Source organism: Equus caballus, chromosome 29, assembly GCF_041296265.1.
Source record: "Equus caballus isolate H_3958 breed thoroughbred chromosome 29, TB-T2T, whole genome shotgun sequence".
NCBI classification, from domain to species: domain Eukaryota; kingdom Metazoa; phylum Chordata; class Mammalia; order Perissodactyla; family Equidae; genus Equus; species Equus caballus.
This window is the reverse complement of record NC_091712.1, coordinates 26,708,544-26,734,254: the sequence shown is the minus strand read 5'-3', so window position 1 is coordinate 26,734,254 and position 25,711 is coordinate 26,708,544. Positions and strand designations below refer to the sequence as shown.

General features: G+C 37.6%; 1 long non-coding RNA gene across 2 annotated transcripts; it reads left to right on the top strand.

Moving 5' to 3' along the window:
• The first annotated feature begins 20,248 nt into the window (after positions 1-20,248).
• On the top strand, positions 20,249-21,895 carry LOC111771213 (uncharacterized). Of its 2 annotated transcripts, XR_002804911.2 has the most exons (3): positions 20,261-20,432; positions 20,809-20,968; positions 21,732-21,895. It is a non-coding gene; the product is annotated as an uncharacterized lncRNA (long non-coding RNA). The 2 variants fall into 2 exon arrangements; XR_011433948.1 differs by lacking the exon at positions 20,809-20,968 and having other exon boundaries at positions 20,249-20,432.
• Positions 21,896-25,711: the final 3,816 nt, after the last annotated feature.

Below are 25,711 nucleotides of genomic sequence, written 5' to 3'. Positions count from 1 at the left end.
TATGTAAAACTCCTTCCACTGACATCTAGTTTTCTAGCGCCACCGATTCTATCAACTGAAGTTAGAAATGAATGTTTCTAGGCATTTTGGAAATGGAGGAAGAGTAACAATGTATAGCCTCTATTCAAGCACACAAGTGAGATGACAGTGGGAGAGTTTCTGAAAATGAGAATTGTTTGGCTGAGTTTCATTACTCTTCTCTTCTCTTCTCTTCTCTTGACATCTTTTTATATTAAAGAAAAGCCTCCTGAACAAAAAAAAAAGGAAAGAAAAAGAAAACGATTTTTCCAGTGACTCTTGCACTAAAGCAAAAAGGAGTTAAGATGAAATCAAGCCTTGTAGTGGAGGTCCTTGTTTGAAGATGAAGCTTAAATACTTCAAAGCGAAGAAGGAGGTTAGCACAGATTCCTTCCAGGAAGGTACAGACGTCGCTGCCTTAATAGCTGTCAAAGAGCAGCTGCAAAGGTCGTTGATCTCCACAAGCCCTGGTCATCAGGCTGTTAGTGCACGGCTGCATCCCATGAAGCAAGCATAAAAGAGCTGCAAGGTGCAAGGAGCCAACCCCCAGGCAGGTTGGCTTCCCTGTTCCGAGTTTCCACGTGGCCCCTACACTCAGGAGCTGCATCCAGTAACCTGCAGCTGTCCTACTTCAGCTCCACTTCTCCAGGCAAATATTCAAGCCCCAAGAAACAAGCCTTCAACTCAATGAACTTGAGAATGCCATTTTAAATGTTAATATATTATTAGCACGATAATGGAATTTACTTCCTGGGATTATTAAAAGCATAAAATGAGCCATCTTCGTAAAGTGTTTAAAATAGTGCCGGGTACATAGTAAGTACTAATGTGCTTGCTAAATAATATAAGTGAAGAAATGAAATAAATTTGCAGTAATAGTCTGCTTTCTTTGGAGAGCAAATGAAACACTATGTATGATACTTTCACTTAGTTTCTCCCTGTGGATACTACAGGTATCTTGTAGGATGTCTTCTCGTCACTAGGGCTCTGTTTAATTAACGTACCTACGTCTACTTGGCTCCCATTTTGACCTAATGCCATGATTTCCAAAATGGAATCCATGCACTTTGAGGGTATGCAGGACAATCCATTGCACTGGGTGAAGAAAATATCAGAACTTCTCTGGATATTTGTTTTCATCTAAAAATAAGACAGAAATTATGCTTTTCTGATATTTGTTAAACAAATTGACAGGGATATCTAAGTAAAAATTTTAAATAAATATATATTTATTGGGCAGATGCACAAAAATGTTTTACTAATGAAACCTTCTGGGAGTACAAATCATCTATATGTTCTTCTCTGTTTCTCGACTGAAGAAAGAATATATATGTGCATTTTTACTTAAAAAGTACAAAATATAGTGCAAGCTTGCTCACTGTGGAGTTCATGGGTCCCTGGAGCATCCACAGATGGAATTCAGGAGGTGTGTGAGCCCCTTGAAATCACATAAAGCATTTTATGTGGCTATATATTTACACATTTATGGGGCTTTAACACCATTTTCAGAGAACCAGTGACTCCCCCAAAATTAGGAAGATGAGGGAAACTTTTCAAAGTTCTGGAAGTCTATTTTAAGGCATGTATTTAAAATGCCTCCTTTCAGCAAACACAAGTTAATTACAGAATGCATTGTTTCTAATGAGTTAAAGCAGTCCCTAGAACTTATATCAACATCATAGACAGCTAAGACATCCTCCTTTTGGTCTTCATTTTGTAACAACTAATTAGGCATCCATCCATGAACAGAAGTGCCTCTGTGGGAGTTGTGGAATCCAGCACCATATGCTAAGGGACCTGGGAGGAGTCTCATCCATCTGCACACCCTGTGATAGATAGACAGAGCTTTGTATAGGCTGTGGAACAATGGAGGCAGCAAGCGTGCCCCAACCCCTCTTGGCTATGGTTGGGGAAAATCTGGGGAATGCTGACTTGGGCAGATACCCATAGACAAGAGAATCTGTAGAAGTCCAGCCTTCCTGAGGGGTGATTCCAGCATGCCATTGGAGAAAAAAAAAATAAGAATTTTGATGCATTGGAGAGGGTAAAAGGAACTTTGCTAGTGCCATCCCTCCCCCAAGATGACACAGAACAGGGCTGAACTATCTGGAAGTGACCTCTTCCATGGCTAAAAGGAAAATTGTGAATGAGTGCCTGGCTACCCTATCTGTATGGGATACAGCTGGAAAAACCCATTTCTTTCCATCAGCACCCATAGTACTGAGGTGGAACTTCCATGACTAGTGGGAGGAAGGAGATTGGGAAAGAGGCAGATAAGAACATGAAAACCTTAAAAGGATATAGTTCATGCTCACTGCTATCAAGACATCAGCAGGAAGTTTCCCTACAAGCCTTTGGGAGAGCTTTAACCAAGGATCTCCCCACCAGGCCCAGAGGCATCCCCAAGGCCCTGGGTGCTAAACAGGTACGTCTCCCCACTCTGAAGCCAGCTATTTGTGAGAACTCAGAATTGCAGTGATGAGAGCCAGTCCAGTAAACCAAGTGCTATCAGAAAAACAGATAATAATCTGCGGGCAGGGGAGAAACCACAAGCTTGAGCTATAGCACTAACTTCTGGAAAACAAAAGAGAGATCTCCAGCAGCCAGTCTGCTGAGTTGTAAGAAACAGAGAAGACCTAAAGGCTTAAAAATTCTGCCAAAAGAGGGAGCAAGAAGTGTGGAGTGGAGATATCCACACAAGGTCAGAGGAAACCCCAGATATAACAGAGCCAATGAACAGTATACCCTAGCTGAAGACAACTAGTAAAGATTTGAGCAGGTGTCTGCAGTTTCAAACGTGAAAGCAGCAATGCAAAACTACAAGAAATGGGAAGAACCAAGGAAACATGTCAACACCAAAAGATAACAGTAATCCTCAAATAATTGAACTCAAAGACACAGAATGTTGTGATCTAGCTGATAAAGAAACCAAAATAGCTCTATTGAGAAAATTTAATGAGCTACAAGAAAACTCAGAAAGACAAGTCAATGAAATCAGGAAAAAATTCATGAAAAAATGAGGAATTTAAACAAAAAAGAGATAGAAATTTAAAAAAAAAATAACCAAACACACATTCTGGAGCTGAAGAATTCAATAAATGAAATGAAAAATGCAATAGAGAGCTTCTACAGAAGAGTAGATCAAATGGAAGAGAGAATAGGTGATCTAGAGGACAAGAACTTCAAAATAACTGAAGAGAACAAAGAAAAACAGAATGAAAAAGAGTAAAGAAAGCCTACATGATCCATGAGATTCCATTAAATGTACAAATATTTAAATAATTGGGATTCAAGAAGGAGAAGAGAGACAGAAGGAGACAGAAAGTTTATTTAAAGAAATAACAGCTGAGAACTTCCCAAATTTGGAGAGAGACTTGGAATCTAGGTTCACAAAGCTAATAGATCACTCTATTATCTTAATGCAAAATGACCTTCTCCAAGATACATTATAATGAAACTGTCAAAAATCAAAGATAAAGAGAGTGACCAGAGGAAAAAAAATTGTAACCTACAAAGGAACCCCCATTAAGCTATCAGCATATTTCTCAGCAGAAACCTGACAGGCTAGAAGAGGCTGGAATGACACATTCAAAGTATTGAAAAAAAATTTGCCAACCAAGAATACTCTATCCAGAAAAGGTATCCTTCAGATACAAAGGAGAATTAAAGATTTTTCTAGACAAGAAAAAAAAAGTTTGAGGGTGTTCATCATGACTAGACCTGTCCTGCAAGAAATACTGAAAGAAGTTCTTCAGGCTGAAATGAAAAGATACTAATCAGTGACATGAAAATATAGAAAAGGACGCAACACATTGGTAAAGGTGAATATACAGTCAGATTTAGAAAACTCTAATTCTGTAAAAGGATGATGTGTTAACCACTTAACTATAGCATAAAGGTTAAAGGAAAAGAGTAGTAAAAATAACTATGGCTACTGTAATTTGTTAATGAATACACAATACAAAAAGAAAGAAATTGTGAGATCAAAAGCATAAAATGTGGGGGGAGGAGTAAAAGGGTAGAGTTTTTGTATGTGATTGAAGTTAAGTTATCAGCTTAATATACACTGTTATATCTGTAAGATGTTTTATGTAGGCTTCATTGTAACCATAAGCAAAAATCTAGAGCAGACTCACAAAAGATAAAGAAAGGGGAAACAGAGCACACACCCTGGAAAATCACCAATTTACAAATGTAGGGAGAAACAGAGGAGAAAAGAAAGAATTGAAATACAAAACAAACAGAAAGCAAAGAAAAAAATGGCATTTGTAAGTCCTTACGTATCAATAATTACTTTAAATGTAAATGGATTGAATTCTCCAATAAAAAGGCACAGAGTGGCTAGATGGATTAAAAAACAAGACCCAACTTTATGCTGCCTATAGTAGACTCACTTCAGTTTTAAGGACACACACAGGCTCAAAGTGAGGGCATGGAAAAAGATACTTCATGCTAGTGGAAACCAAGAGAAACTAGGTTAGCTATATTTCCATCAGACAAACAGACTTCAAGTCAAAAATGGTACAAGAGACAAAGAAGGTCATTATATAACGATAAAGGAGCTAATTCTTCAAGAAGAAAAAACGGTTGTAAATACATATGCACTCAACATTGGAGCACATAAATATATTAAGTGAAAACTAACAGATCTGAAGGCAGAAGTAGACAACAATACAATAATAGTAGGGAACTTCGATATCCCTCTTTCAGCAATGGATACAGACAGAAAATCAACAAGGAAACTTAGACTTCAATCATGCATTAGATCAAATATGTCTGACAGACATTTATACAACATTCCATTGAACAGCAGAATACACATTCTTCTCAGGCACACATGGAATATTCTCTAGGATAGATCATATGATAGGACACAAAAAAGTCAGCAAATTTAAGAAGATTGAAATCATACCAAGTATCTTTTCCAACCACAATTGTATGAAACTAGAAATAAGAAGACAAAAGCTGGAAAGTTTACGAGAATGTAAAAAGTAAATGACACACTCCCGGGCAACCAATGAGTCAAAGAAGACACCAAAAGGGAAATCAAAAAATATCCTGAAACAAATGAAAACAGAAAAACAACATATCAAAACCTATAGGATACTGCAAAAGTGGCTCTAAGAGGGAAGATTATAGCAATAAATACATATATTTAGAAGAACATAAGAGATATAAGAATACAAGAAAGTTTAAAAAATCTCAAATAAACAACCTAACTTTACACCTTAAGAAACTAGGAAAATAAAAACAAACTAAATCCAATGTTAGCAGAAGGAAGGAAATAACGATCAGAGTGGAAATAAATGAAATAGAGACCAGAAAAACAATAGAAAAGATCAATGAGACTAAGAGGTAGTTTTTCAGAAAGATAAACAAAATTCCAAACCTTATCTGGACTAACTAAGAAAAAAAGAGGGAAAACTCAAATAAATAGATTCAGAAATGAAAGAGGAGATGTTGTAATTCTTACCACAGAAATACATAAGATCATAAGAGATTACTATAAACAATTATACGCCAACAAACTGAATAAGCTAGAAGTGGATAAATTCCTAAAAACATATGACCTTCCAAGACTGAATCAGGAAGAAATAGAAAATCTGAACAGACTAATAATGAGCAAGGAGATTGACTCAGTAAGCAAAACCTCCCAACAGAGAAAAACCCAGGACCAGATGGCTTCGCTGCTGAATTCTACCAAATATTTAAAGATTAATTAATACCAATCTTTCTCAAACTATTCCAAAAAATTGAAGATGAAGGAACACTTCCAAACTCATTTCATAAGGCCAGCATTACCCTGATACTAAAGTTAGATTAGGACAGTACAAGAATGGAAAATTAAAAGCCACTATCCCTGATAAAGATAGATGCTAAAATCCTCAACGACATATTAGCAAATTGAATTCAAAAGCACATTAAAAAGATTATACACCATGACCAAGCCGGATTTATCCCTGGATGCAAGAATGTTTCAACATATGCAAATCAACAAATATGATACACCACATTAATAAAATGAAAGGTAAAAACCATATAATCCTTTCAGTAGATGCAGAAAAAACGTTTGACAAAATACAACATCCTTTCATGAGAAAAACTCTCAATAAATTGGGTATAGAAAGAACATAACATCAATGTAACAAAGGCCATATATGACAAATGCACAGCTAAATCATACTCAAGGGTGAAAGATTGAAAACTTTTCCTCCAAGATGAGGAACAAGACAAGGATACTCACTCTCACCACTCCTATTCAACATAGTACTGGAATTCCTAGCTAAAACAATTAGACAAGACAAAGAAATAAGAGGCATTCAAACTGGAAAGGAAGAAGTAAAATTGTCATTATTTGCAGATGACGTGATCTTATATACAGAAAATCCTAAAGACTCCACCAAAAAACTGTTGGAACTAATCAACGAATTCAATGAAGTTGCAAGATATAAAATCAACATACAGAAATCAGTTGGTTTCTATATACTAACAATGAAACATCTGAAAAAGAATTAAAACTATTTCATTCATGATATCATCAAAAACAATAAAATACTTCAGAATAAATTTAAGCAAGGAAGTGAAAGATCTGAACAATGAAAACTACAAGACTTTGATGAAAGAAATTGATGAAGACACAAATAGAAATATCCTGTGTTCATGTACTGGAAGAGTCAACAGTGTTACAATACCATCCAAAGTCATCTATGGATTCAGCCCAATCTCTATCAAAATTGTAATGTCATTTTTCACAGAAATAGAAAAAAAGTCCTAAAATTTGCAGGGAATCACAAATACCTGGAATAGCCAAAGTTATCTTGAGAAAGAAGAACAAAGCTGAGGGCATCACACTTCCTGATTTTAAATTATACTGAAAAATTATATTAATTAAAACAGTATGGTACTGGCATAAAAATAGACGTGTAGACCAATGGAACAGACTAGAGAGCCAAGAAATAAATTCTTGCATACATAGTCCACTAATATTTGACAAGGGAGCCAAGAGCACTCAGTGGGGAAAGGACAGCATCTTCAACAAATGGTGCTGGGAAAACTGGAAAGCCATGCATAGAAAAATGAAATTGGACCCTTATCTTACACCACACACAAAAATGAACTTGAAATGGATTAAAAACTCAAACATAAGACCTGATACCACAAAACTCCTAGAAGAAAATATAGGAGAAAATCTCCTTGACATTGGTCCTGGCAATGATTTTTTTTATTTGACACCAAAAGCACAGGCAACAAAAGCAAAATCAACAAGTGAGACTATATCAAACTAAAAAGCTTCTTCACAGCAAAAGAAATGATCAACAAATGGAAAGATAACCTATAGGAAGGGAGAAAATATTTGCAAACTATATATTGGATAAAGAGTTAATATCCAAAATGTATAAAATACTCATACAACTCAATAACAAAAATAAATAATCCAATTAATCCAATGGGCAGAGGAACTAAATGACATTTTTCCAAAGAAGACATTCAAATGGCCAACAGGTACATGAAAAGATGTTCAACATCACTAATCATCAGTGAAATGTCAATCAAAGCCACAGTGAGATGTCACCTGTTAGATTGGCTATCATCAAGAAAACAAGAGATAACAAGTGTTGGTAAGGATGTGGAGGAAAGGAGACCTTTGTACACTGTTGATGGGAATGTAAATTGGTTCAACCACAGTGGAAAACAATATGGTGTTTTCTCAAAAAATTAAAAGTAGAACTACCATGTGATCCAGCAATGCCACACTGGGTATGTCCCTAAAGGACATGAAAACAGGAGCTTGAAGAGATATCTGTATTCCCACATTTATTGCAGCATTTTTCACAATAGCCAAGATATAGAAACAACCTAAGTGCCTGTCAACAGATAAATGGATAAAGAAGATATATATATCATTATATATATATAATGGAATATTATTCAGTCATGAGAAAGAAGAAACCCTACCTTTTGTGACAACATGGATAAAACTTGAGGGCATTATAGTAAGTGAGATGTCAGACAAACACAGATACTGCATGATATCACTTACCGTGGAATCTAAAAAAGCCCAACACATAAAAATAGAGCAGAATAGTAGTTACCAGTGTTGGGAGGTGGGGGAAAAGGAGAGATATTGTTTAAAAGTACAAACTTGCAGCTAGTAGATAAATATGTCCTGGAGATCTAATATACAGCATGGTGACTGTAGTCAATAGTATCTACTATAAACTTCAAAGTTGCCAAGAGACTGGATCTTAATTGTTCTCACCACAAAAAAGAAATAATTATGTAACATGATAGATGTGTTAGCTGACCCTATGGTGGTATTCATATTGCGATATATAAATGTATCAAATCAGCATGTTGTACACCTTAAATTTCCGCAATGTTATATGTCAATTATGTCTCAAAAGTTTTTAAATGAAAAGAAATTAAAGCACTCCAACCAGGTCATTCTGGGCAGCAAAGGATCAGAATGTCACTAATGAAATCTGTATACCAGCCAGGAACAAAGAAAATCTCCAACTTGTAGTTCTTTTTTCCTCTTCCACTCTCTTTCTGGGTTTTTTTTTTTGGTTTTAACAGCATTTTACATGACTTCATTTTCTCTCTTCTTTTAGCATATCAGTTATGTTTCTTTTTTGAAAAAAAATTTCCAGTGGTTTCCTTAGAGTTTGCAATATGCATGTACAACTAATCTAAGTCCACTTTCAAATGACACTATCCTGCCTTATGAGCAGTTCAGGTAACTTACAACAGAGTATTCCAGTTCCTCCCTTTCATGCCATTGTGGTTGTTCATTTTACTTACCCATGTGCTACGATCACCCAATAAAAAAACAGAAGATTTTTATTGACCTTCATGTATCACTTCCCTAATGCTCTTCCTTTCAGTAGATCCAAATCTCTGATCTATCACTTTCCTTCTCCCTAAAGAATTTCTTTTAACATTTCTTGAAAGTAGATCTTCTGGCAATGAATTCCCTCAGTTTTTGTTTGTCTGAAGACATCTTATTTCTCCTTCACTTTTGAAGGATATTTTCACTGGGTGCAGAACTCTAGGTTGGTGATTTTTTAATTTTGACACTTTACATATTTTACTCCACTTTCTTCTTGCTGGCATTGTTTCTGAGGAGTAGTCTGATGTGATTACTACTCTGGTTTCTCTATAGGTAGTGTTTTTTCTCCTCTGGATTCTTTCAAGATTTTCTCTTTGTCTTTGGTTTCCTGCAGTTCGAAAATTATATGTTTAGGTGTATTTTGGTATTTATCTTGCTAGGTCTTCTCTGAGCTTCTTGGATTTGTGGTATTGTGTATATGATTATTTTTGAAGAATCTTCAGCCATTATTGCTTCAAATATTTTTTCTTCTCTATTCTTTCTTCTCTTTCTGATATTCTAATTATGTATATGTTATGCCTTTTAAAATTGTCCCAAAGTTATAGGATATTCTGTTCTTTTTTTTCCACTTTCTTTTCTCTTTGCATTTTAGTTTGGGAAGTTTCTATTAACATTCCTTCAAGCTCACTGATTCTTTCCTTGGCTGTTTCCAGTCTATTACTGACCTCATCAAAGGTATTCTTGATTTCTGTTACAGTGTTTTTGATTTCTAGCATTTCCTCTTGATTCTTTCTTAGAGTTTTCATCTTTCTGCTTACATTATCCATCTGTTCTTGCATGTTGTCCACTTTTACCATTAGAGCCCTTAGCATATTAATCATAGTTATTTGAAGTCCTCTGGTAATTCCAAAATTTGCATCATGTCTGAGTCTGTTATGTTGCTTGTTTTGCTTCCTCAAAATGTTGAGTTTTTTCTTGTTTTTTAGTATGTGTTGTATTTTGTTGAAAACTAAAACACAACGTGTTAGGCATTAGGAACTGAGGTAAGTAGATCTGTAGTGTGAGGTGTTATGCTAATCTGGCTAGGAATTAGGCTGTGTTTAATGATTGCTATATCTGTAAATATCAGAGATTTCAATCTTCTCTATTGTCCCTATTTTTGTCTCCCCTGGTGTCTTTAGGTTTCTCTACTGACCCTCTTTTAAATAATCTGTGACCCATAGCTCTTTCAGCAGTAATCCAGATGCTATTTTCCAGCCTACTTGATGTGGTGGTAAGGTGTGAAGAAAAGCAAGTATTCTATAATCTTATAATCAAATCTCAGTCTTTCAGTGGGCTTGTGTCTCTGAAACACAGTGCATCTTAACTTTATTTTTCTGTATTAGTTGAGACAGGAAGGCTGGAGGATGGTGGAGTTCTGTAATTTCCCTTCCCTCAGTGTGTATAAGGCTCTGATAAAGTCTTTCCACCTGAACAGTAGGTGTTTGTTATGGAGAATGCTCCGGGTATATTTCAAAATAGTCACTTTTCCTCTCTCTTTACAGGAAACATGAGGGGATTGTCTTGGCTATTCACTAGGAGCATCTACTAGGGTTCCTGGAGGTAAAACCCATGAAAATGTGGGATCCTCCAAGGTTGTGGCCCCCTGAAATTTATCATTCTCACACTACTCCACACTCAGCCTTGGCAATTGTCAAAACAATCATTTAAGTGTTCCCCTCAGTTTATGGCTCCCGTGGCTTCTACTCCAGTTAAGCTGATCTCAGCTTTGATTCTCTGTATTTACCTGTTTCTCCAGATTTTGGGGTGACAATTTGCCCTACAACTCAGTTCTCTAATGGACCCAAGAAAAGTCCTTGACTTTCAGACTTATTGTAAAGATGGGAGTAAAGACTTCTAAGCTCTTTACTTGTCAGAGCTGATACCAGAAGTCAAATATATGGTTTGCAAACCCCTGCAGGCCTGAAAACCTACTCCACTCAGCCCTGTCTCAGAACATTCTCAGCTGTGTGTTGCCTGCTTTCATTGCCACCCGAAACTCACCCAGTCACAGCTTAGTCCTGGGATCATACTACTGCAGAATGACAGATGGAGGCATTTAGAGAGGCTGTGCCCCCACACACATTCACCTCCAATTAGCCTGAAGAGAACATCTCTACATGGGTTAGTGTTTCCAACCCCCAGACAATGGGCAGAGCTTGCCCTGGGCACAATAATGAGAGAGACAAATGTACATTTGTGCCTTTCAACTTTATTTTTGCTCACAGCACCCAAGATGCTTCCTGCTCTCATGCGACTCAGGGTTCCCTCACTTCAAATCCCTACATGGGCTAGCAGCCCAAATAACATCTGGGGTTTAGATTTCTATTAACATGGTTTTAAAAAGTCTCTGAGATAGAATTCTCCCAGTAGATAAAATTAAAATAATATCAAAGATGTTTTAAACTGCAAGGTCACAAGCCAAGGGCATTTTAGAAAGCACAAGACTGAGATCTTGGGCATCAAGTTAACCATAATTTTGTCAGCCACATGAGGCATAAGCATAAGGAATCTTAAGTAACAGAACCTAACTAAGAGTTAAAATAACTAAAATAGATTGAAGTGTACACCGGATAGCATTAACTAAATGCATCACCCAGAGAGTAATAGTTATAAGAATTCAGAGGAAGGGGCAATTGCTTCAATCTGGGGGTGGTCAGTACCACAAGATGAATTTTGAACATCCTTCCAAGTCTCATTGCTAGCTTCTATAAGAACACCAAGAATGCAGGAGAATTCCAATGGGTAAATGTGAGCGATAACCCAGCTTTTATTATTCTTTATGTTCTCAAAGAATTTCAGACAAACTGGATATGGCAGTTCCACAATTGAGTGCAGGTCTATATATAGTAGGAGAGGCAGATGTGTGATGGAAATACCCATTCCATTCAGGTCCAGGCAGCAAGTGACAGGGCCAGTACATTTTGTTCCCTGATTGCTGGCCAGCCACATAACTCATTACAGAATTCAGAAGTTTTGTGGCTTTATCTACAAAGTGTGCCTGTGCTGGAGGTGCTCACAGTTCTTATAAACTCATTTTCATTTGTGTGCCAGGTAAATTGATTCAGGGAACCATTTGGCAGAATCTGTTATAGAAATCTTAGGCCATTTTACCACTGAAGAAATGTCAGTACACTGAAGTCTGTAATAAGACCCAGAGCTTTTGCTTTATTATTTCATTTTTTAAAAATTAAATAACCATAAATTTTTATTGCTATCATTACAAGGTTGTATTGGCCCTTTGCAGATATATGAATAATTCTGGTGCTGACTGTGGGGGAAGATCTCATTATCTTTATCCCTATGTTAAAGTCGAGATTTGAACTGCTGTTAGACCAGGGGAAAGTTTATTGCTTTCGTCTCTCAAGATCCAGCCTAGATGTCACTCCATTGATGAAATGCTTTGTCTTTTGATTCCTGTAGCGCTTTGCATTTTCTTCTATTGACTCACACTCACTTCATTGTAACCAGTTTATATGAATAAGTGTCCAACTCCCCAGTCAGATTGAACATGTGAACATACAAGATGGTGCTATTCCTCGTTGCACCTCCATGCCTAGCACAGAGTCTAGGCAATAGGGAGCACTCAATGTTGAATGATACTCTTGAATGTGTCACTTCCGATTATTTGGTTAAATTAGACACACAAGTATTTAGCCTTCCCACATCTTGACCACACGTATGACTTGGCACACATGTCTTGGCACAGAAATGGGAGAAGCAGAACTGGGAATGGGTGAGCTGAGGCTAGCCAGTTGCGGGTGGGGGGGGGGGGCGGTGGTTGGTGTGGATGGCATCTAAACCCACTCCATGAAGTCACACTGGAGTCCGGAAGAGCCAGGCAGTGCATTTAGGTTCAGTTTTATACTTCCCTTCCTAATCTCCAGATTTTCCATAAGAGCCATCTTTCACTTTTATGATTGAACAAGGACCGAAAACTTCCGTATTTTCACATAAAATAAAATCAGATTTCTAAGGAGCAAGCCTTATAATATGGTGACCAATGTAAAGTCCTACCTGCCTCTATCATATCTTTTCTGTTGTCTTAAACTTTGGTAGGTGCCATAACCCAAATAAGGGTGCAATTTCCTAAGGTGGCTATTTTGAATGAGCAACACTGATTTGTTGTATGTTTCGATTAGAAAAACTGTCATAATGTTTTATAATAGTCTTGAAAACAATTTGTAGAAACCACCCTAGTACATTTGAAACAATGAAGGAGCAATGCAAAACAATCTTTAATTTAAAGCATTAAATTGATTGGTGATGGTAGTACTTGTTAAAGAAGTTGAGATTTCAGGATTAATCCTAGAAAGACTTAGGATTTCCTCCTTTGGGGCTTCATGGAAATAAAAGCATCCCGGGCATGCTTCCTCAGATTTGGAACAAAACAGGAGGTGTGCCAAAGAAGGTGCACATGTATTGTCTTCATCAGCACATAACTATTAAACTTGTGATATAGAAAAGGAGGATGGGGAGGGAATTAACTTATTTGTTACCTAGGAAGACCACCATTATAGTTCGTTGCCAAAATCAAGTGTGACTCCCTTATCTGAGCCAGGTATGGTTTTAAGATGGACATTTCAGCTATGAGACACAGAAAGTCAAAGTCATCCTCCACACTGCGCCACATAACTAAGGCAATGCTGGACAACACACGAACATTACACAGACTGCTTCATAGGCCACAACCAAGGTGTCTTCACTCCAGAAGTCTCAGGAGTAAGACTTTTGAGCTGGCATAGTTTGCGTGTCTTGGGGAGCAAACCCATTGGGAGTTGTTTGCATCCTTTAGCCAAAAGGGTAGGGGCACAGCCAGGTGATTAGCAAAAAAGAGGCCTCTTTAGGGTATGGGTAATATTCAATCATAATTACGTTGTTTCAATGGACAGAACCACTGTATTCACTAATAGCAACATAAACAACTCTGGACAGGAGGATTTTCTGCCTGAATTTTCTAAGTATTACATGTTTCGCTGGTTGTGATACACACATAACTATATTCTAGGGAAGTTGCACCTTGGTATAAGTGATAGGCAAGAGTCACAATTTGCTAATCCTGCTTGTTTTCACTGAGAAAGGGAAAGAAATCGGAAGATTGTTGGAGAGATTCAAGCCTATTGAAGTGTTCTCTGAACTCCCAGAATGTCCCCATGGAGGCAGATTTTAAATGAACGTAAGTAGAAATTTCCATTGGGTGGCTATTTTTAGCTCCCACATGCTTAGCCTGCCTCAGAGTTCTGTGATTTTCACGTTCTCCCTGTCAACTTGTGTGTGTAAAGTTAGCTATTCCCACAAATACTGTATTATTTCCTTCAGGAAAGAGAAGTCCACTAACCCACTGATTATTGTGTCATTCTTTTCAACTTTAAGATCTTCCCATTTTTAAAATTGAAGAATATTTCCCTTACCTCTCTTTTTCAATGTTATTCCCTTAACAGATGCAAACACAGATTGATTCACAATAATCCAAATCTTATCCAAAGGGCAAAGTATACTTTCAAAACTTAATTCCACAGTGCCGTAAAACAAAGAAAGGGGGAAAAGTGAGTGTATTGTGAACTGAAAAGTTTCATGAAGGAAGTAAGTCTTGAGATAAGCCAATTATGAAGAATTTGGATAAGTGGTTAAGATCAGTGGTTAAGAACAAAATTATTGTTCAAATGGTTTTGTAACAGGTTGAATTTCTATACCAGAAACCAACTACCATGTTATGAATTAGATCCAAAGATGTTTGCCTTTTTCACACCGCCTTTTGAAAAATCACAATGAACATAACACTGACTTTCTGGGAGGTGATACTGCATTTGCTAAATCTGCAATTTAAAATACGCACACAAGTACTGAAAGATTTTCATATCATATATTAACCCAGGAAATAATAAATCACTATATACTTGCCATAGTATGACTTTACTATGTTACTAGCTGCTTATTCATCCAGTTGTACAGAAACAACAGACTCATTCTAGTTTACAGTTTTAGGTTTAGCTAAACTGAGCATGTTACTTTTAACGTTGTGCTTACTCACCTACGAAAGAGTTATTTACTACCGCCCAACACATTTGTAGAAAACTCTCTTACTATAACTTCCCAGTTGCTGACCAGGGTCAGATTCTAAACACTATTTAGCTTTTCTACCCATTCTCTCGAGTCCCCAGGAGCAGAGGACTCCAGTAACTGGGCTCTCTCACAGTGCAATTTAATTCCGTCTTGTCTTTAGAATAGTCTTTCTCTCTTGGCATTTGAGTCTGGTGGTGGTGGTGCATTTAAATAAAGTCTTCCAAAGGTGAAAAAAATCTATCATTTTATAATGACTGTGTTCTAATTCTTTTATAAAGTATGCTGAAAGTATTTAGATGCTACTCTCTTTTTTAAAAAGACTTTTAAACTCATTGAACTATTCGTGTGATACAAGTTACGAGTTAAGATTCATGAAAGCTGTATCAGCACTAACAGACGAAGGAGAAAAAGTGATCAATTACCCACTGAAATCAATCGGTGTGGCTGACCGAGAAAAGTCTTAGGTCTCCAAACCTCTCCAAGATGCTCCACCCACCACTCCTTTCCTATTCAAAGCTTACCAATCATTTATATGCCATTTCGAATCTCAGATGATCCATACAAATCTTTTCTTTAAATTTTCATTTACAATGTAGTCCATCATAAATCATACTACCTCTACTTGTGACAATTTTTGAAGAATTTAGTTACTCAGTTGGTTTTCAAGGGATATTTGCTGAAAAGTTGGATGACCTCTGAATTGAGCCTAAATCAGAGCAACAATTCTTGGACTAAAAACGTTTAGGAGTGAAATGAACTTCTTTCATAAAGAGCAGAAGCAGATGTAAAGCAAAAGAGGACAGCTCTGTATGCTTGAGCACTCAGTAATTTCAAGGATTTTGCATTATTTAACACAGATACATCGTTTCGAGGGGGAGGAGTTGGGAAAAACATGTGGCTGGAAAATTTTGGTAATGGAGGAGCGAAAATCATTTTATTTCCTACCAGACTTTTCTTCATGCTATCTGAGAGAGGGGAAGTTGCAGAAAGTATCATAGAAGAACAGAACTGTTAATCTCAGAGATCATCTAGCACAAGCATCAGTGAGGAAACTGAGCCCCACAGAAGTGGTTATACAAATCAGCAGCTTGGGAAAGGACCAAGATGAACCACTGAGACCTAAAGGGAAATTTGTAGAAGCTTTTAGCCTTTGATGTAGGTAAATCTGAACGTGAGTTGAGGGTAGACTGATAGAAAAGTTTCTATCTCAAAGACAATAAACGGACTAGAAGCATCCTGGTATCTTTCAAGTCAAGATTAATAGGAAAAGAATAAATCAAGGAAAGAGAGAATAAATGAGGATAACAATATTTATGAAACCCAAAAGATACCCAATTATACTCTAGAATTGTTTACTTTCCAAATTTTCTCTAAACTCAAATGTCAAGTAAGTTTTATAAAGCAAGTCCTTATTTCACATATAACATTTGTTAGAGAAAAATATTTTGTCACACACACACACACATTCCAATTAAGAACTAGAGAGAAGAGGTAAAGAGAAAAGACTTAAGGATAGAGCCCCAGACTGGAATTTTAAAATCATTTTTCCTTTTAATCATTAATCTATATCCCCTGGTAGCAACATCTATCCCAAATACAGGAAACAAAAGGAAAATAAATCCCCCTTGGGGAGTTAGCCTTACAAAATTAAGTGATAAAATGATATCGCCCACAGCTCTTGGTATGTAAATTGTTAGGGACTATTATACATTGTCTTCAAATGTTGCTTGAACTTATCTCCCAACGTAGGGCTATGTCCCACACCACTTATAAAACCCTGTTTATACTTAACACAATCCTAATGACATCAAAGCTTGTTAATAAATACTTATTGAATTAAACTGAATTGAGGGCCAGCCCCTGTGGCCTAGGGGTTGAGTTTGGTGTGCTTGGCTTCGGTGGCCCAGGTTCGGTTCCTGGTTGTGGACTACCCCACTCATCCGTCAGTGGCCATGCTGTGGCAGCGACTCATATACAAAAACAGGAGCAATGGCAGTGGATGTTAGCTCAGGGCGAATCTCCCTCAGCAAAACTAAGTAGATAAATAAACTGAATTGATTAAACTCAATTTACAGTTATTGATGAACTACAGTAGATTTGGAAAGATATTTCAACTTAGAAAAAATCCCACAGATTTCCCCTCTGCCACTCCCCACCCTTCCCCAGACTCCACTCTCAGTGCCAACGTAGCAATTTTACTTCTAGAATTCATTGATGGAGAAAATTCTATGCACAGATTCAGAAATCCGTTGCTGAGACACAAATGCCACCACACACCCCTCCTCTCCCTGCCCACAGTCCGGTGTGAAGCACACATCCTGGGAACTGCTGGAATCATTTAAGGAGCCCATTTTAAGGAGAGATCAATAGAAGATAATAAATTAAGTTTTCCAAAGTATCTTGAACTACATTGAGGAAATATCTGGAAACGTGTAGAAGCAGGTGAACAGTATGTGTGATGACAGGATAAATTATTACAGGAACAGAAAGTTATAAGAGTGATAGAAGAAATTGACCTGGGCTTTGCCAGCTGCTGACAATTCTCCAGAACTACCAGGAGAACTGACTTACACACTGTGAGTTCTTCTCATGTTCTTTGTTGTGGTTTTCTGGGTCTCTTTGTGCAGGCTTTCATATTTTTATCTCCTTAAAATACTTCTTCTTGTTCACAACCAAAATACCTCTTTGTTCTATGACTATTTAAATATTGCACACTCATTATACAAAACTCACACCTTAGGTGCAAGCATTTGGGGAAAAAATAAAACTTGCCTGAATTCCTACCACCCAGATATAAATCAATACCATTGCAGTTGTATGTTTATTGACCAGATTTGCTCTTCTGTGAATTATGTTTTCATAACCTTTGACCATTTTTATTGTCTTTTCCTTATCAAGTTGTAAACACTATTTGTATAGTGCTAATATTAACCCTTTTTGTCAACTGCTTTGCAAATATTTTTAGTTTTGTTATATCAAAGTTTTTATATTTGTAGTATTTATATATATTTCTTTATGTTGAGTGTTTGGCATTTTTGCTATACAAAAGCCTTCATATGTATAGAGTCCAATGTGCCTGTTCTTTCTTTCATTAGCTTCTGGGTCTCCCATTGCAAGGAGACGGGCTTTCTGGAACACTGTTGAGCTGAAGGCACCTGAGTGTTGTTACATTTGCCACAAGAACTAGGAGAACTCAAAGTCTGGCAAGTTTCCTGGGTGCACTAATGTCTGTTGTTCCTGAACGGTGTTAGAAGCCTGTGTCTGAAGTGGCAAAGACATCCCAAAACCTGGGCTGTTTCTCTACTGGCAAGATCCCACCTCTACCAAACATGTCACCAGCAGTCACACACTCTGCAAGCACTCTTGGGATGAGGAAAACACAGCCCAAAGACATGCTCGTTGCATTTGTTCTGTAAACTCACCTCACTTCTACTCTTTTCTGTTTTTCTGTCTAACTAGATCAGAACCATCTGCCTACTCATCCTCTCCACTTGGACATCTCATAGGCATCTCAAGACTTAAAATGTCCCCAAAGCAAATTCTTGATCCCCACTTCCTCCTAAACTTGCCCAACCCTCCAGTCTTCTTTATCTCAATAAAGCAATTTTATTCACTCTGCTCCTCAGAGTAAAAACCTTGGAGCCAGCTTTGACTCCTTTATCTTACACCTCACAACTAAGCCATCGGTAAATCCTGATGGCCCTTCCATCAAAACATATTACAAATCTTACTTCTTCTCACCTCACCACTGCTACCACCCTAGTGGTGGAACTGACTACGGTTCTCGAAGAACTATATTCCTTTCCTCTTAACCATCATGAAATATCACCTTCATACACATACACATAAACGCATATACACACAAGTATACACACACACCAATACCTACATTTTGTTTGAAATAATCAGAGAGGGTCTTCTCAAAATTGTATTCTTTTCCACAGCTATTAGATATTACTAAGAAAGACACTAGTAGAGGATGAAACACATAGCCAATAATGCAAAATCTTTTCGTTTTCAATTGCTTTTAATTTTGGGTGTGTCTATGTAGAAAATGTGTGAAAAATAGTTATTCATTTCAGAATGACTTTTCCCTAGAAATAATAAAAATATACCACCATGTGAATTTGAAGATCATTTATTTAGGTTTGTACATCATTCATTGATCCTTAGATTCATTTTGAGATGTTCCAGATGGAGCATGTAGATGGCATTTCTCTCCTTCTACATATGTGATATATAATATGCATGATATAATTTATCACATAAAACATATAATATATAACATATATATGTGAAAATATATATTCCTCTATACATGTGATATAATATACACGAAAATATATTATTTTTTGCCTGTCATTTGGTTACATCTACTAGCTTTATCAATGGCCATAAATGATACAACAATCTGAAATAACTAGATGTTATGAAGTATCCTTTGGGCGTATTGTTTAAGGCAATTATTATTTCTATATATAATGTCTTTAATGGACTTTGTATTTCTTGGTTAACCTGTTAAAACTCTTTTTCCTCTTTTTATTCTCTATGTCATGATAAAGTAGTGTATCAAGAAAAGATATATTTGACTGATAACCAAGAAGTTACGTAACTTACGAAAGAAATAGAGCCAGAGGCTCACTGCAACACTGTCATCAAGGTCTACTCAGGAGAGACCTGGTCCAGTAGACCCCTTGAAATGATGCAGCAGATGAGGAGCTTCTGAGAACGACTCTGAACTTCAGGGAGTATTTGTATGAAAGGGTTCCATGATGCATGATTGACCAGGAAAATATCTTACATAAAGCACTCTGATATCCAAGTGCACTACTTGCATTCTTTTATGAAGTAAAAACACTTTTCTGAACACTCGAATGTAATATAATTATTCTCTTTCATTTATTTGAATGGTAAATGACAGTATCTAAAAATCATAAAATAGCAGCCCCCTTCTTTTATGTACATTTCTGTCTAAATGAAATCTGCCGTACCTCAAGGCCTATGCTGAGTGTCATATTCTTGTTCTGGTTCAGTCTGTAACCCATACTGCGTGCTTTGACGCTGAGATTCTGAAAGCACTCATTTTTTTTTCAATTTCAATTCTATTTTATGTACTCAAAAATATATTTTCTAGAAGAAAAGAGGAAGAACATCAAAGATTTTTTTTATTTGTGCTTTTCACTTGTTATTTGATTTTTCATAAGTAAGCTTCAAAAGAGTTTGTTTTCCTGTTGAAAATCTATGAGTTTTCACCGTAAACGGTAAACAGGGGTAGAACATACAAAGTAACCTAGCAACAATCCGAATTCCATCCACATTCCTGGCCTATCCTCTGGTTCTACAGGAAAGAGCCATTCAACCCAGGAACAGACAAGAAAGAGAGCTGAAACCTTTGTGACAATGCTGGAAAATTAGCAATGAGTGAAGTATTATACAACAACACGGTTTTGCTTTTTAGAAGCTCCTGGTTTTTTAAAGTTTGGTAAGAGGATGAAGATTTGGGTTCAAGTAACTGGAAGAAGGCAGTTGCCATTTGCGGAAGGGAGAGCGAGTTTCAGGAGTACAGGGAATTGAAAGTTCAGTTTCTGCTATGTTGAGTTCAAAATACATTAAGGTGTTCTCTCCGAGAGGAGGATCATAGTAGGCAGATGATCATCAGGTGAGATGGTGAGAGAAGTGGATGAGAAGAGGTAAAATTGACTGAGCTCTAAGGTATGCCAACATTTAGAGCTCTAATGAGGATGAGCTGGGTAAGAAGATTGAAAACGAGGTCAGTAATAGGGAGGCACAAGCTAAAAGCCAAGCAAATTAAGTGCCAAAAGGAGAGAGTGATTAAGTGTGAAAAATTCTGCTAATAGGTAGACAAGGTGACAACAAAATGACTGTGGGCTCTGGCAACATGGAAGTCTTTGGGGACATTGACAAGAGTTACTTCAGAGACATGGTGGGGACAAAAGCCTGATGGGAGCGCATTCAAGGGAGACTGGAAGGAAGAGGAAGTCCTTTTCCTTGCTTCCTGTGAGTGGTGGCATTGGTAATTAACATAATGGAGGTTCTCAATCTTGCACTGCCTTTAGCTGTTGTGATTTGGGGCAAAACATTTAAAATTAAAATACTAGGGGCTGGCCCAGTGGCACAGTGGTTAAGTTCACATGTTCCTCTTTGGCAGCCCGGAGTTTGCCGGTTCGGATCCCAGGTGTGGACCTACGCACTGCTTATAAGCCATGCTGTGGCAGGCGTCCCACATATAAAGTAGAGGAAGATGGGCATGGATGCGAGCTCAGGGCCAGTCTTCCTCAGCAAAAAGAGGAGGATTGATGGTAGAAGTTAGCTCAAGGCTAATCTTCCTCAAAAAAATTTAAATTAAATTAAAATACTAAACCATATGCTCTTTATCTTCCATTAGAACTTTTTTATACTCTGTAATCCCTGCTAGCATAAACAGGCTTTTCCAAATTTGACTTTATTTTCTTAGCTATTTTTTATATTTATTTCCGCCTGCTTTGTGTTTTCTATCTCTCTCTCTCTCTCTTTTTTGGCCTTTTCAATATCCAAGTAGAAGAGGAAAACTACCATTCATAAGTCTATCAGAAAATACAAGCCAGTATCATTAACCAAAAAATTACATGAAAAATGGAAAATTTTAAACTTTGAAGTGAGAAATAATCTTGCAATATCTATTCAGGCCATTTTCTATAATAATGTAAAAATAAATAGCCCTTCTTGCATTTAACATTATTTAACACTGCTATCTTTTCCTTTCTTGTGTTCTTTTTTACAGATTTGGAGGCAGATAATGTTTTTTAAAACAAACACATGCCTACTTTATAGGACCGCTTTAATGTCATCTACTGAATAATTTTATATTCATGAAGTACTTTGAGCTCCTCAGGAAATCTTTTTAAAAAATGAATAAAGAAAGAACTAGCTATTTCTTTAACTCATTCCAAGACTGAGTGAAACTTTTCATTGTGATTGAGGAATAAGCATTAAACAAATAATCTCAGATTGAGACGTGTCACAATGATAGCTTTATGTCTCTCTTTCACCGATAAATTCCATGGAAACGTTGTAGGACCTTCATGTTCTCAAAAGCCAGGCCAAAATATACACCCAGGATGGAATCTTTCTAAGGTGGGTCCCCCATGCGTCGCATGATGAAGAGCGGGGAGGTTGGGAAGGAGGCTGCTCTGCCCTCCCCCTCCTCTGTGTATCCTTGTCTCACAGCAGCTTCCGTCTGAGCAGTAAAGGATGGATGGCTCACAGGGCTGAAACCCCATCAGGCTCCAGCAAGAGGAGCCCTTGGGGGAGCCGAGCCAAGAGCCTGGATGATGAATCTGACTTAATTTCCTCATCAGCCTAAGAGCTTAGGAGCCACAGAGATGCAAACGTGCAGCCACCTGGGCATCGCATTTGGTGCCCCTTCAAACCAATGCTCTTTAGTATGTGTTCAGCTTTCATTTAGACAAGAGACAGACCATCCTCTTTCCTTAATTGCCCAAAGCAGTTTAGCTCTGGCCACAGACTTAACATCACACCCTGCAAAATAGAAGCCCTGAAATTATGGCTCTGTCCTCCTTGAGAAGGTACTTGAGGAATAATGGTCATCTATCATGACTAAAGCATGCCTCTATTATGGCTAAAGTATGCCCTTCATTTCTTCTTCGTTTTTTCTTTAACTAGTAGACTTTATATTTTAGGTTGTAGGTTCACTGAAAAAATTGAGCAGAAGGTAGAGAGAGTTTCCATATACTCCTCTCTGGCCCCTGCCCTCCATAGTTTCTCCTATTATTCACATCTTGCATTGTGTGGTACATTTGTTATAACTCATGAACCAATACTAATGCATTATTTTTAACTAAAGGCCATAGTTATATTATGGTTCATTCTTTGCATTGCATGGGTCTATGGGTTTTGACAAATGCATAATGTCATATATCCATCATTGCAGCATCATAGAAGATGGTTTCATTATCCTAAAACTGAATGTCCCTCCCTTTTCCTTTTGAAGTGGTTTGTCCAAGTATCCCTTACAAAAATTACCCATCTCATCACATCTTCAGTGATGTTTCAGTCCTGGGAGGTGTTTTAATGTCCCTTACAGAGGGCCAACCGCCCGACAGGTCACAGTAATCATACGCTCACTATGTGGATGGCAAAATTGCCAGTTTCAATTTCAATTTTCCTGAGATAGAATTTCAAAAATTATGGCTAGCAAGTGAGAAGGTGGCTAAATATATCTAGTCTTATACCTAAGGTCAAACAGGGGCAGGAACGATGAAGCACAATACCCAGTGAAGAGTTCCCAGCGTGCTAAATTCACGAAGACACTGAAGTGAAGACAGGAAAGAGGCCAGGCCATCATTAAGCCCAGGTTAAGTTACAAATCAAATTCTGGTTTCTTTTTACCAAGTTCTCTTGAAGGAGAGTGAATGTCTTCCTGAAGAAAGTTCAAGTTTCCTTTCTTGGTAGAGAGGCTCAGGTTCCAATCGTTTGCTACAATTGTATTCAGAACATGAGTTTGCTTCTTATAAGATATGTGGGCCTAAATAAAAGGGAAGGGCAGATCAGCAGTGCCAAGTGCACAGAGAGGTCCCCAAATTACTCCAGCCTGGGGTATTCCATGTCTTGCATTTTGAGCATTATGCCTGTAGGAAAACTGGGGAAGAAAAAATGAGATGAAATGTTTGGGTTGGGAAAGATCAATAAAACTCAAACTTTCTGGATTGGTGCAAAATTAACAGCATGGAGGAGAGAGTGCAGTGAAGTGGGAAAAGATGACATTTCGAATCAGAGCTAAATTCAAATCCAACCCCAGCCACTCAGTAGCTGTGTGACCTTGCCTAGCTTCCATCATCTTAGGACTGCCAAATTTCTTCATCTATAAAGTGAAGAAAATAATTATTTTGACAATTAAGTAGATCAACATTACAGAGGACTTGACTCCCAGTGGATTAAGACAAAAATTTGAACTACTCTTTCTTTTTGTACCATGTAGGCCATTAAGTTAGTTTATATGTTTTAATGGAAGTCCTTTTCTTTGTATAGAAAAGCTTCATCACTGCATTATCTGTTTCCTAGCACAGTGTGCTTTGTGTTGGCTGATTGCTCACTGTGGCTTGATGAAAAATGTCTTCACATTTTTAATTTGATTGAATTATTCTATTACTCTGAAGAGACAGTCTGTAGAGAAATAACAACTTGTCTCCCATTAGCAGAAATGAGTTTCACACCACAAACTTAAATTATCTGTTGAACTTCTTTTCAAGAATGGCCTTTAAAAAAAATGATGATGATCACATGAGTACAGTAACTTTTTCTAAGCAACAAGACAGAGGATTTAGAATATAGATAATTATCCTTTCAGAGGAAGAGAAAGCAATAGAGAAGTCCCATTTTAGCCAGCTTGTCTGTCTATCAGATAGGAGGCTGGGAGCTTCATCTTATGCAGTGGCAACCCTGAAGGGACATCAAAGAGGCCTCTCCAAGGCACAGATAAACTTGAACATGATCTTCTTGGAGCCAATTTTTTTATTTTAGTTTTCAGCCCCTCCCTCCTCCTGGGAATTGCTGCTGATTTTATTTCCTACATCTACAGTGAAGTTTAGAAAAAAATTAGGAGATCAGAGAGAACTTTCAGATATAGCAAAACTTTTTTCTCATGTTGTATCAAATGCTTTACATAAAACAATCACACAAAGATAGTTAGGAGGGAAACATTGATCATGCGTTAGTTGATGAGCTCAAAAACAGTAAAATTCATTTTTAATAATTTCTCTGACTTTAATCAAAGCATATTTTAACATTGTTTCAAATTCTCTTTTTTAATTTAGCTATCACAGTATTGTTTGCCATTAATTTGTCATTTACGAACCCCTGTGTAGGAAAATGTCAGTCCTCCCCCTTTGTTTCTCCCTTACTCTCACACTACTACCACACTCACAACAATTCTGATCGCAGATACTGGGGGTTCCCCTCAGCAAGCAATTCTGTAATAGCAGCCGGATGTCCCACGATTTAACTCAATTCTGACACTATCTACCCAGAGGTAGAGCCAGATCCCACAGGTTAAGGGATCAGTCCCACAAGGCTGCTCCCCACCAAAGATGCCAATTGCCAGTAGTAGAGCCCCAGGTTACCCACAACTTCTGTTTGCCTTGGCTACAGGTTAGAGTTCCCATGACCTCCTCCCCCTTGGATCCAATTATTTGCTAGAACAGCTCACAGAACTCAGGGAAATACTTACTTGTTTTTATTAAAGGATATGATAAAGGATATAGATGGACAGCCAGATAAAGAAATACATATGATGAGGTCTGGGAGCATCCAAGTGCAGAAGGACCTGTCCCTGTGGAGTGGGTGTACCACCCTCCCGGTACGCGGAAGTGTTCGCCAACCTGGAAGCTCTCTGAACCCCATACTACTGGGATTTTGTGGAGGCTTCATCACATAGATACGATCAGTTATTATCTCCACTTCCAGCCTTCTCCGTCTCTGGAGAATGGAGGGTGGGGCTGAAATTTCCAAGCTTCTGATGATAGCTTGGTCTTTCTGATGACCAGCCCCCACCCAAGAGCCTACCCAGAGTCACCTCATTAGAGCAAAAGATACTCTTGTCACCTAGGAAATGACAAGGGATTTAGGAGCCCTGTGTCGGGAACCAGGGTCAAAGTCCAAGCATTAGAACAAAAGATGCTCCTAGTGCTCTTATCACTCAGGAAATTACAAAGGTTTCAAGAGCTCCGTGCCAAGAACTGGAGG